The following is a 13,221-nucleotide window of genomic DNA, read 5'->3' as shown; positions in this document are numbered from 1 at the left end:
CAATACCAGTGCTATTAACATCTCTAAGAATCCAGTTCAATATTCTCGAACTAAACACAGAGAGATTCGACATCACTTCATTAGAGAGCTTGTCGAAGATGGTACTCTTACTCTTGAGTTTATTCACACTGATCATCAGAATGCTGATTTGTTTACCAAACCTCTTGATAGCAAACAATTTGAATTCCTTCGCCAAAACATTGGTGTTATCTCCATGGATTGATCTCCTCTTCTCTTCCTCCTTCCACATGTATTTGCATCTAGTTTTATGCTTTGCTTTGTTTTGTTTAGCATGTTTTCATTTGTTTAGTTTTCAATTTTGCTTTATTATATTTTTCATAAAAGTAAAAAAAAAAAAAAAAAAATTGAAAAATCAGAAAAATACAAAAACAATGTGTGGTTGTGTACATTGGTACTTGTGTACCTTGGATGGCCATTAAAACAAAGTTTTCTAAACTTTGTATCTTTTGTAACTTAGATGAGCATCTCTATGCACAACTAAGCAAGTGAGCATTGTGGCTCGTGTTTGTGATGGGTAAGATTCAGTAATCTCTTGTACTTAACACTTGTATCACTCTTTTTGACAGGAATGACTAGAAAATCCTAAGAGAAAGGCATAAACAACCATCTCATCACTGTTGCCCACTAATCATGAAATGACATCCGTATGCTTCGGCATAGCAAAAGTGCAATGTCAAAAGCTTAACATAATTGGGTATTTCTTTTCTCTCTCTTATATGCCCATGCATGGTTTTCTCAAAAGAAAAATATGCAAAGAAAAATAAAAGCAAAAAGATCAAAATGTTTTATACATGATTGCAAGCGTGTATTCTAGGAGATGTGGGAGTTATAGGATGTACCTCAAGGGTGATAGTCTCCATCAAACAGTTATGATTGTATGTGAGTTAAAGTGATTTTCTCATATCTCAAATCATCATAACATGTAGACACTTATGCAATCTTACGATGTTTTTCACACACAACATGCAATACTCTTTGCTATTTTTGATGCATGTAAAGGTACAATGTGATTTGGCCATCACAAGGAATACTTGTGTTAATGTATGCTTACTAAACTATCTTAACTTGTTTTTGAAATATAAAATTGGTTAGACTTGTTGTGTGTGTGTGTGTGTGTGTTTTGGATCTAAATGCCCATCATTTTTATTGTTGAGACATGTTTTTGAGAGTTTAAAATGTTGTTTGGATATCTGTGTTTTTCTTTTCATTTCTGTGTTTTTCTTTTCATTAAAAAACTGTTTTTGATCAATCTTGATAGCTCCTCGAGACCTCTCGACAGATAAGCTATCTATCAAGACCCTTCAGCTCTTTCTTATCGCATTCTCGATAGCTAGTTCGATCAATCGAGAAACCTTCGGTCTCCTCGAATCCTCGATAGCTCCTCATTAGCAGGTTTGATAGCTGGAACACGCATTTTAAACTTCGATAGCTGCTCAACAGCTCTCAATTGATCGAGATTTATGAGATTTCTATATAAGCGGCCATCACAATTTCAAATCTCACACCCTCGATCTCTCTCGACAGTTTTTAGTCTTTTCACCTCCCAAACACCTCTCACTCACTCCAAACTTCATTCCCTAGCTTTCTTCGACCTTAATCTTGCTTTTCTTCTCTGGTAAGGTCCTTAATCCCTTTCTTCATCATGCATTTCATATGTTTGACCTAACATTTGGTTTTTTTTTTTGAAAGTTTTGAGATTTTTCAAAATCAATGAAGTTTTTGCTCAATTTTTGGGATGGCTTTTGTCAAAATGACGTTTAAAACTTCATGTGTTGCATCACATATGCATTATAACAATGTTTCATGCATTTAGATGTGTGTTTGCTTTGTTGCTATGCTGTGTGCTGATAAATTTGGATTGGGCTGAGCCCATGATGAATTTATATTTGCATGTCACATGTTCATGCATTCTTATGCATACGTACCTTCAATTCTATATATTATGATATATTTGTTGTTTGGTACTTTTCTGATTGTCTCCCTCTCTTTCTTTCTTTCTCTCCCTTTTATGTTAGTTGCGTCATGGCACCTAAACGTAAGTCTACTCCGTCCCAGAACCCTCTTCGTTCCAGGGCATCTTCTTCTTCTTCTCCATCTGACCCCATTCCCTCTCATGTCCAATTCCATGATGAGAAGGCCAAATCGGACTTCTTGAAGAACTTTTCATGACGCGGCATTCATTTGGAACGCCAAGTCATTCTGTCAAATTTCTCTAACATTGACCTACCCACTATCATCCACACTAGAGGTTGGGAGTCACTTTGTGGCGTCCCAGTCACGTGCCCTTCCGTGATCATACAGGAGTTCTACTCCAATATGCATGGATTTGATTCCTCTATACCTCAGTTTTCTACTTGCGTTCGAGGTATACGTATGGTAGTTACTCCGGAGATTGTTTTGGAGGTACTACATATGCCTAGGGTAGTGCATCCTGACTACCCTAGCTGTACATGTCTAAGGACAGTGTCCAAGACGAACTCGCATCTCTATTCTGTGAGACACCATCATCTTGGGGTGATTGTCAAAATACCCTTTGCTTGGCCTTTGCTAAAGGTCCGAGATTCCTTAACATGGTGATGACATTTGTTCTTCATCCTTTGTCTCACTATAACACTATCACAGAGCCTTGTGCTTGATTTTTGCTGTCCCTTATTGAGGATATCTCTATTGACTTTCCTTCACACTTTATACTCTCCTTTATAGATATCTATAAGGAAACGGCGACTCATGATAACCTCATTTTTCCTTTCGCTATCATAAGACTCCTTCGCCATTTTTTCGTCTCCTATCCCGAGTCTCCCCACTTTTCTTATATGTGTGCCATTGACGCTGCTACGGTGAAGCGAAGTCTTGCACAGCTTTGCTCGAGGCAGCCCCAGACGCAGGCGGCTGTTCCTCCAATTTCTACTGCTCCATCCACCTCCGTTCCTTCTTCTTCAGCGGGTGGAGTGACACTTGAGGCTATCATGGCACAGCTTGTGCGCATGGATGCTCGCCTTGACACTCTTAGCGATGAGTTATGTCAGATGAACATCCATGTCGGTCGTATCGCGCGACAACAGGTTGTGATGGGTGGTTTCACAGTGGCTTCATCTCTGTCAGCCTCTAAGGATGAGAGTTATGATGGCTCCAGCAGTACTAATGATGCTGAGGAGGATGATGATGGCTCGCCTAGTGATGATGAGATGTCTACTTGATGTACCTATCCTTTTGTCACTCATGACAAAAAGGGGGAGTAGTTTTAAGATGAGAGTAGTCATACTCATAGGGGGAGGGCTAGTTTAGGAGATAGGGGGAGTGTTCATATGTTAAGGGATGTAGCGAGGATTTTTTTTGTATTTTTTCTTTTCTTTCTATTACAGATACATTATCTTTTGTATATTGGTCTTGTGACCATTTTGACATACATTGTATTTATATTTGATTTATATATATTGATGTATGTTCTTTCACCTATCTCTCCATGTGTTGTTTCTTTTCTATCTTTATATACTGTTTCTTATTAATTGTATGCAATCTTTTATTTCTGTTTCACACTAAGATGCCTTGATGAGTTTTGTTTAAAGTGTTTCAGAAATACAGGTTGTTAAAGTCTTCTTACCATAAACTCTCTTCTTGCAAAGTTTTTCAAGAGTTTGTGTTAGGATTGATTTTATTGTATTCAATAAGTGAATATGAGTTGAGTGATTTATGACTTCTCTCATATATCATTTGTTTGTTTTATTTTTGTCACGGATTACCAATGGGGGAGATTATTAGGACATATGTGATTTAAAGTTAGGAACAGATGTTACTATTTTATTTAGTTGGCTAATACTTTGACAAAACGCACTTTACTTGTAATTGGGTAGATCTAGGATGTGTTTAATGTTTCAAGAAACAAGGTTTCAAGTTCAAGTCTTAAAACCATGCAAGTCTGTCCAAGAATCAAGTGAAGAAGTGCTGGATTTTAAGGCTGTGTTTGTTTCGTGTAAAACGTTTTCCGGAAAATACATATTTTCTAGAAATGTTATTTTCTGGAAAAGGAAAATATTTTTAAGTGTTTGGTTGAATTATGAAAATTGTTGTGGAAAATATTTTCATGTGTTTGGATGTATTCTAAAAATGCTATTTTCCGGAAAATTTTTCACATTTTCTCAGCATCCAGACAAATTTTATTACAAAAAATTTCAACATCACAACCAATTTAACAACAAATTCCGGCAATAAAAACACAACACAACAACAACAACAACAACAACAACAGCAATAAGTTCCGGCAACAAATTCCGGCAACAACACAACAACAACAACAACAACAACACCAAATTCCGGCAATAACAACACAACAACCACAACAACAACAATCAGTTCATCAAAAAAAAAAACAAAAACAACAATCAAACTTAGAAAAAAAAAAAAACGGAGAGATCGAGGAAGACGACGATCGACGGCGCGGCGCGGCAAGGTGCGACTCGCCGGTGCGAAGAGCGCCGAAGGTTGACGAGATCGAGGGCGATGGTTCGAAGTCGAGGTCGAAGGTGATGATTCGAAGTCGAAGGTCGAACGCGATGGTTCGACTTCGAAGGTCAAACGCGATGGTTCGTCGGTCGAAGGTCGAAGGCAATGGGTCATCGGTCTGGGTCTGGGTCAACGGTCTGGGTTTGGGTCTGGGTCGAAGATCGGTGGGTCATGGGTCTTCGTAGGTCGACGGCGAGTGGCAGTGGGTCGTGGGTCTTCGTGGGTCGCTCCGTTTCTTCCTTCCTCTCTCTCTCTCTCTCTCTCTCTCTCTCTCTCTCTCAATTTTTCCCGAAAACACTTTGAAGTGAAAATAGGTACTGAAATTGATTTCCGTTGGGTAGCGAAAAATTTGGAAGTGATTTTCCGGAAAATAGAATTTTCTGGAACACCCAAACATGCGAAAATGTCGAAAATCATTTCCGGAAATGATTTACTCCCAATTCAAACGCAGCCTAAAGCTCGACAACTAGCATCTATCGAGGTTTAAAAGCTGCTAAAGCCCGTGCCTCGACAGCTACCTCGATAGATAGCTATCTATCGAGGTTTATGAAATTTAGTTTTACAAGCTGACTTTCATCCAATCCGTAAATGTATGTTTAGGTTTTCTTTTCTCACAACCCTAAACATATATAAGGATTATTTTAAGAGCCATAAATGCTGACACAAGTTGCACAAGAGAACAATTCCACAAGTGTGAAGAATAGTGTAACCAGAAACCTAGTTTGCCCTAGTTCTTGAAGAAGCTGTTGTGTTTGTACATCGTAAGGTTTTGTGACCAAGCAATTTCATGAACTTCATTGTCTGGATGAATTGAAGAACTTTGCTGCTAACATCCTTCTCAAGTTGGTGATCAAGTCACGTATTGGGATCCGCATAATTGGTTAATCATGTACTAAGAGCCATGTATTGAAAAGGAGAGATTGTCACTACAGAACAAGTCCAATTGGGTATTGGGGTAAGGGTTCAATTGTAGGTTGGTATAAGGTACTGAGATTCTTTTACTTGTAACCGTTTGTTTTGATAATAGTGGATTTTCAGGAGTGGTGACCTTAAAATCACTCGATGGGGTTTTTGTTGTGTAGGTTTTCCCCATTTGTAAACAAATCACCGTGTCAATTTACTTTCCACTGCACACTTAGTTTAATTGGTGATTTGTTTGTGTTGCCATGTACAATTGCATGTTAATTTGATTAATTAATAAAGTTGGCTAATTAATCAAGTAATTCATCACAAGGGGTCAATACATTCTTGGCCTATCAAACATATACATTTACCCTTCCAAGACACCATTTTATCTATGTTACATTTCAACGAGCAATACTACATTTCATTTTTTATTTTAAAATACATTCATTAAAATAATATATTTTCTAGTTGTAGCTATGTACATTTTGCATTTATTTTCATTTTGTATTCCCAAGAAAAAAACAATGACCACTTAAATTAAGAGACTTGGACACATTACAACAAATATTTTCACCTAACCCCCTTTGACCGGCCATTTGCATGCAAACAATCCCATCTCATTTTTCACTTCTCACTATGTTAAAACGTAAATCGTATTGTGAATTGATTTTTCTTTTTTTAATTTTTTTGTATCGCGTATCATAAGATACAAAAACAAATCATAAAATTTATAAATAAAAAATTATAAATAAACATATAAAAAATATATTTATTATAAATTTGAAATATATTCAACTAATAACTAATTTATTCATTACTTATGTAATAATATTTAACAGAACTAACTAAATAAATCAAATTAACATGTATTTACTAAAAGAAATTCAAATTTATTAAACCTAAAAGTGATCAAACATGACAATGAGCCAAAATGATAATAATATTTCATCATATTCATCATCTTGCATAATCAATTTCATCTAAGTCATTTTTATCATAATGTTCATCATCTAGAAAAATTATTTATTCGTTAACTATTTTCTCCATCATTATCACTTTATCAGCATTTACTAAATCTTCTTAATCTTTTATTTTAATAACTTTCTTTATAATTTTTTCTTGGTATCTTAGTTTCTTAGACTTATAGCAAAAGTAACAACAATAAATATATTGTCAATTAATACCTTATTCATAGTATAGAAAATAAATTTGCAAATATGAAATGTTAAGTGTTTAGTGTGTAGTCCAAATTTTTTAGGAGAAAGAGAGAAGAGAGGGGATAAAAATCATGGACAAGCTATTTTATTGGGCTCAATTAAGTAGCCCAATAATTTTGTATTAAAAACAAGTCTAACAACTTGTTGGACTCAAATAAAAGCACAAATTTTAACATAAAAATTCATTTGAGCCATTTGTCTATGTATTATACAATATGTATGATTCTATGATACGATACAAATTGAACAATATACATTATAAGATTCATGAACTTAAATTCTATAAAATTGTAAACTCCGGCCCAAAAGTTTACTTAAAAAATCGCTTGCCAAGTCGCTTGCCTCCCCCCCCCCCCTTCTCTCACTCTTCCTCTCTCTCTAAGAGGTTCAATGTAGAGTGATATTCAACTTTTGTAAAAGCAATCCAAATCAAATGGAGCAAGAACAAAATATTTCAAAAAAGGGGATCAATGACACCCTAGAAATGCAATCCAAGGAAAGAATAAGTGCAATTGAAGTGGAGCATCATGAAAAGTACTTAGATCTACCCTTATTTGTAGGTAAAGTATTCAATCTTTGCACACATAAAGGATCGATTTTGGAAGAAGCTTCAAGGGTAGAAGGGAAAATTACTCTCAACAAAGGAAAAGGAAGTGCTTCTTAAGGTGGTAGCACAATCCTTACATATATACTTCCTTAGTTACTTTATGAATTTTTTTTTTCTTTGCCAAAGAAATTATAGAGCGAGCTTAACTCATTGTTTGATGGGTTCTGGGAGAGATTCTGCTTACCAATGAAAGATGAAGGGCAAGGGTTTAGGGACTTCTATACATTCATCTGGCAATGCTTTTCAAGCAAGGGTGGTGGTTATGCAATAATAGTATAATACCATTTCACTTGTTGCAAATATTATGAAAGCCAAATACTACCCCAACTCAACATTTATGGAAGCAATACCAAAAGGTAGATATCTCTATAATTGGCATAGTCCCCAAGCTACAAAACCAATTTTAAAGAGGTGGATAATGTGGATGGTTCAGGGAATCAAATTAGAACATGGAGTTAGTACCAAGACCAAACTCTGTCAAGTTTTACAGTTTTTAAATAGGCCTAAGTCTTTAAACATTTTTAAAAAATTACTAGATTAATAAAAATTCAGACTTTTGTCTATTGTTTTCTCTAATGGATTCTAGACCCCTTTTTTCTTATAGAGTAAAGGAATACTTGTGGATTTAAGGAACCCTCGTGAATTAGAGACTATCTTTTAGTTTTGCTTCTTGTTTCCTTTGCATCCCGCATTTGCTTTCTTTATTATCTTGGGTTTGCTTCTTCTTTACCTACTACCCTTTACATAATTGCACTGTTCATTTATGTTTATTCATGCAATTGTTGAGTTCCATGCTTAGCTAATTAGGTTAGTCACGTAAATTTTGCTTCAATTGTGATTAGCCTAAATTGATTAAGCCTTAATTAAAATTTGGGGTCTAAATTGTACCTAGGAATGTTGGTGCAGGAGATTTATTCTTGGTCAATCAAATTCCCAAGTGGCTAGGACGCTGGTGCATATGTTAATGGATTTACCAATGCGGGTATTTTAAATTTGTTTTTTTTTAATAGGACCAATGCGGGCTTGACTATTGATGTGGTCGTTTTCATAAGCAATATTATTGAGTTGAAACGAGTTTCGATCATTATGACATTTTTCTTTATACTCCTTACTAGATTCGTGTTGCTATGGTTTAGGACTTCCATTTTAGTTAGTGATTCTAATAAGATTAGAGTCTTCAACAAGTGCAAGGTTATTAGTTGTGATGGGATCACAATTATTTAAAGGAAAATCCAAATAACGAGTGGGAGTACTGAAATAATCCTTTTGTTAAGTTTATTGTAATGTGAATAGATACCTTGTCTTGACTTCGAGTCTTGCATTCCATGCGGAGGGTATTGACTTCATGGATTACAAGGTTAAACTTCTTTGTGATTGCGTGAATGTTCGTTACGCTATTGTGACGTGACTTAGTTACATCACATTGAATTTAAACAATTAAACACATTTGATGTGTAGGGTTAAAATTGTGATTCGATCACAATGATTTCAAGACAATCCACTTGTTTTAAAATTTCTAGTGGGAGAGAGATACAAGGGTTGGATCTCATGGCCTTCATTACTGGTTTATAGTAGTGTGATTAGGCACCTTGCCTTGGTGTATATGCCTTGCTCCCTTTGGAGGGTGTTTAATTCATGGTACTACATATTAAACTTCTTAATGATAGATGAAGTGTGTTTTTACATTGAGAATGACCACGCTTCCATGGAGTTACTTGGTGATTCACATAGATTCTAGGCAATGGTGTACACTAGACTAAGTTTAATGTTAACCTCCCTTCGGAGCTATGTCATTATTACTTAGAGGCTGAAGGAAAAATGGCAAATTATTTTTGTTTGGTAAGAGTTACCATGATAGCATTAATAATGAGAATTATTCTTGCCTGATCATAGTGATTGGTATGACCTCGCTTCGGAGGAATATTAATTGTGGGATTAGGTTGTCGTTGCACCTAGTATAGTATGTTTTTCGGGTTTCATATTATATGGTTAAGGATGCAAAATGATAATGTCCTGGTATTTAAGTTCATGGTCTCAAAATAAAGTTGTCATAAACTTTGTTCTTTAACTACTATTTTATTGAATCACATTAACTAAAAAATAATTTTGGACAAGGTGCTTAAAGGAGCTGAAGTACATATTTATGTTTCGATTAAGCATTGTCATAATTTCCTATGCATGATGCATTGATGGAAGATAGCTTATTATATGATTATAGTTTCCATTGAAATGCTAAAATGTTTCATTGGCTTCTATCTCAATTGTGCTACAGCATGAGGTGCAAGAGTTAGTAATAGACTTAGACTTTATATTAAGTCTAAATGAGATGTTTGGTATGAATCATATTGAGTGCTAAGGAAGGCTTAAGGAGTTCCAATTCTTTATCATTTTATGAAAATGTTTTAATTTTAAAATGAATTGGATTTCTTGGATGTAGAGATTAAATGTTAATCTCGTTTGGATATGATCCACAACTACTTGTTAGAATCATTGGTCAATTCAGATTGTTTTAAAAATAAATTCTTTTTATATTATCTGAATTGATGAGTGAGTTTTACGAAATGGAAGATATCCTAAAAGCTAAGGCTAGGATCAATATGATTTAATTTGAATTCTTAGCCTAAACCGAAAGGTAAGGGTGGTAAGAAGAGGAATTATAATACCAAACAGTTAGACAAGTTAGTTGCCCTAGTAGTTGCCAAAAGGAAATTAGACTCAAAAGTATGACCAAAAGGAAAGTTTTTCCGTTTTGGTAAAGCTAAGCATTGTCCATGATTGTTTTCTAAATGGAAATTTACATATTTTACTTTTTAAAGAGAAAGTTTCCATACTTTGTAGTTGTATGTTTTGGCACTTATGTCTGGATCTTATTAATCTAAACGATATTCAAGATTGGTGAAAGATGAGCTTTAATAACCATTATTTTATTATATTCCTAGTCTATGAATTCTATTTAGAGGATAATAAGATTTAGGGCTCCTTTTTTATAAAGGAATGAAGTTCCAATGAATTCTTTAAGTTAGTGCATACATAAAGAAGGAATAGGGCTCTTTTAAATGTAGATTGTTCTAGAAGAAAAATGTTAGAATTTGTTATAGGACAACTATAAAATACATTTGGAAATAAGATAGTTGTATTGGATACACCACAAGACATTATTCTGTAGATAGCTATTACACCAGTACAATATCGTAGTGGGAGAATTACCAAATAAATTCATACTTTTGGAATAAACTTTTGTAGATATTCCACAAGGATATGAATTTGATCCTCAGTCCTACGTAAAGGCAATAGATGATACGAATATGGATTACTGGATCAAGGTTATGTGAATAGAATTAGATTCTATTTAAAGTCTAGAACTTGTAGAGGTGCCTTATGGCATTAAGCCTATTGTATTCAAATAGGTCTACAAGTAAATGAGATTGATAGATTTGAAGGTGCAAACCTTCAAAGTTAAGACTTGTGGTAAAAAGATTTATTCAGAAAGAAATGGTTCAACTATGAAAATATTTTTTCACCAATAGTCAAGTTTAACTTTATCTAGATTCTCTTATTCATTATATTTCATTTGGATGAAATATGGCAATGAATATCAAGAAAGCTTCTTTTAGTAGCTATTTTGAGGAAGACATCTATATGATGTAACTAGACTTATTCATAGCAAAGAACCAGTAGTGTTTACAATGAAAGTTGCTTAAATTCCATTTATGGACTAAAGCAAGCATATGAATCATAAAATATCATCTTTGATCAAGAAATCAAATTGTTTGATTTTGATTAAGTATTAAATAGCCTTATGTGTGTAAAAGTTATACAGAATAATAAATTTCTTAATGTATGTTAATGACATTCTAATTATTTAAAATGATGTAGAGTAAATGTCATCAATGGAATTTTTTGTTGTCTAGTCCAGTTTGATATAAAGTACTTAGGAAAGATTGATCACATCCTAAGAATTAAACTTTATTAAAATTCAGAAATTGGGATGTTGGGTCTATCTCAAACTGCTTAAATAAATTAGATTCTAGCCAAGTATAGCATGTAATACTTCAAGAAATGATTCTTTCCTTTTAAATTTGAAGTCCGTTTATAAAAGACTATAGTCTTAAGAAATACAAAAGGGTGAGCATATTAGGTTGGTTCCTTATACCATATTATAGGAAGTCTTTATGCTATGCTAAATACTAGGCTAAATATCTATTTTGCGGTGGGCTTGGTAAACAAATATCAATTAAATCAAATATCACTTAATTTAGTGGGAGTAAAGCATATACTCAAATATCTTAGGATAATGAGGGATTATATGCTTGTCCACAAAAGTGAAGTTTTAATGTTTACTGGATGTACAAATACTGATTTATAGTTTGATTGTGATTCATGAAGTTGGACTTTAGATATGTTTTCATCCTAGGTGGTGAAGATACACATTAAGCGTAAGTATTATCTCATTAAAGTGATTTGAGTACATGAGATATGGTAGCAGAAAAGATAATTTAAGCAATAAATATGGCTGAAATTTGTTTCCAAACCTTGCCTTTGAGTGACTATGAATTACTCTAAAAGGAGATAAGTGTCGAATATATGGTAAATTGTCTTTGAGGGCAAGTGGGAGATTGTTGGGGTTTATGCACTAAAATCCAATTTATTGGCATGTCATAAATAATTAAATTGTTTAATTATATGAGACTATCTATAAATGAACTAATGGGACATTATCTTTGTCCATGAGATGCATAGTATGTGATTTATGTGAAAAGTCATAGAAAGATATAGATCACAAGTTCTTTGTAAACTCAGAATTTTAGTTCGTAGTCGGTGATGAAATTGGGCATTTCACCTGTGAAGACTATAACATATCAACTAAAATGATTTGTCTTGATCATGGAAATGGAAACTTCTAGTTGATATGTTGATACGTTTTAAGAGTTAAGTCATATTGAACTTGACCGCTGTGAGATTTATTATTCTCTAAACGACTGTCAAATGAATAATAAATCTCTCGACTTTTATTTACATCAACTCTAAATCCTGAGAGAATAATGGACATGATCATGAGGTGTAGGTTGTTTTGATATATCAGGAGTGAGATCTATAAGATATGATCAAAATCTCAGTATGTTAGGCAGCCACATTTAGTGTTGATAGAACATATATTCTCAAAATAGAATTCATAATCTCTTAATGGAGATATAAAATATTTCCTTGAGATAAGTTTAATGGGTTTGTTTATTTAGAGTGTTGAGCCCAACCACTTTAGTAAGGAGTTACTAAAGTATATATTTATGAAATTGGATTTCATAAATATATGATGAATAACATAAATGATTAAACCGGGCACTCAAAGATTAAGATGTAGTAATCTTCAAAGTGACAGTCAACATTCATGACTTTGTATTACTACGAATATTTTATGAAGGGGTTGTATGTATAATAAAGTCTTGGGATATAATTTTTTTTTTTTTTTTAGATTGGGGATATAATTTATTAATAAGGCCTAGAGTGCAATTATATTTATATAGTGGTATTAAATATAATTAATGGTAACTTTGGACTTGTCAAGAGTTGACAGAAAAGCCCAAGGCCCATTGGAGCTAGAATCTTATTTGTCTCCTTTTGATCCCACTCCAAGCCACATACTAGAGCCCAATTGGAATGGCCCAAAAGGCGAGCCCAATTAGATAATCAATTAAATATAAGGAAAGAAACATACAAAATTTAATAAGTGATTTTTCATTAAGATCATATAAGGAATGAAATGGAGTATGTGAGTGTTGGACACTCTTTTATTCTCTCCTTAGAAACTGATTGAGAGACCACATTTCTTCGGCATCAAGTTGAATTGGAATGAAGATTAAAAGTGTTCCCAAGTAATTCTCAAGTTTTGGTTTTGAATTTCACCACACCAAGGTACACTTTCTATTCTTTATTCTATAATTCAAGGTTACATGTTATCTTTCATGAATGAAG

The sequence above is a fragment of the Quercus suber genome, unplaced genomic scaffold, assembly GCF_002906115.3.
Source record: "Quercus suber isolate HL8 unplaced genomic scaffold, Cork oak 2.0 scaffold_22, whole genome shotgun sequence".
Lineage (NCBI taxonomy): Eukaryota > Viridiplantae > Streptophyta > Magnoliopsida > Fagales > Fagaceae > Quercus > Quercus suber.
The sequence above is the reverse complement of the archived record's forward strand: the minus strand, read 5'-3'. Positions refer to the sequence as shown.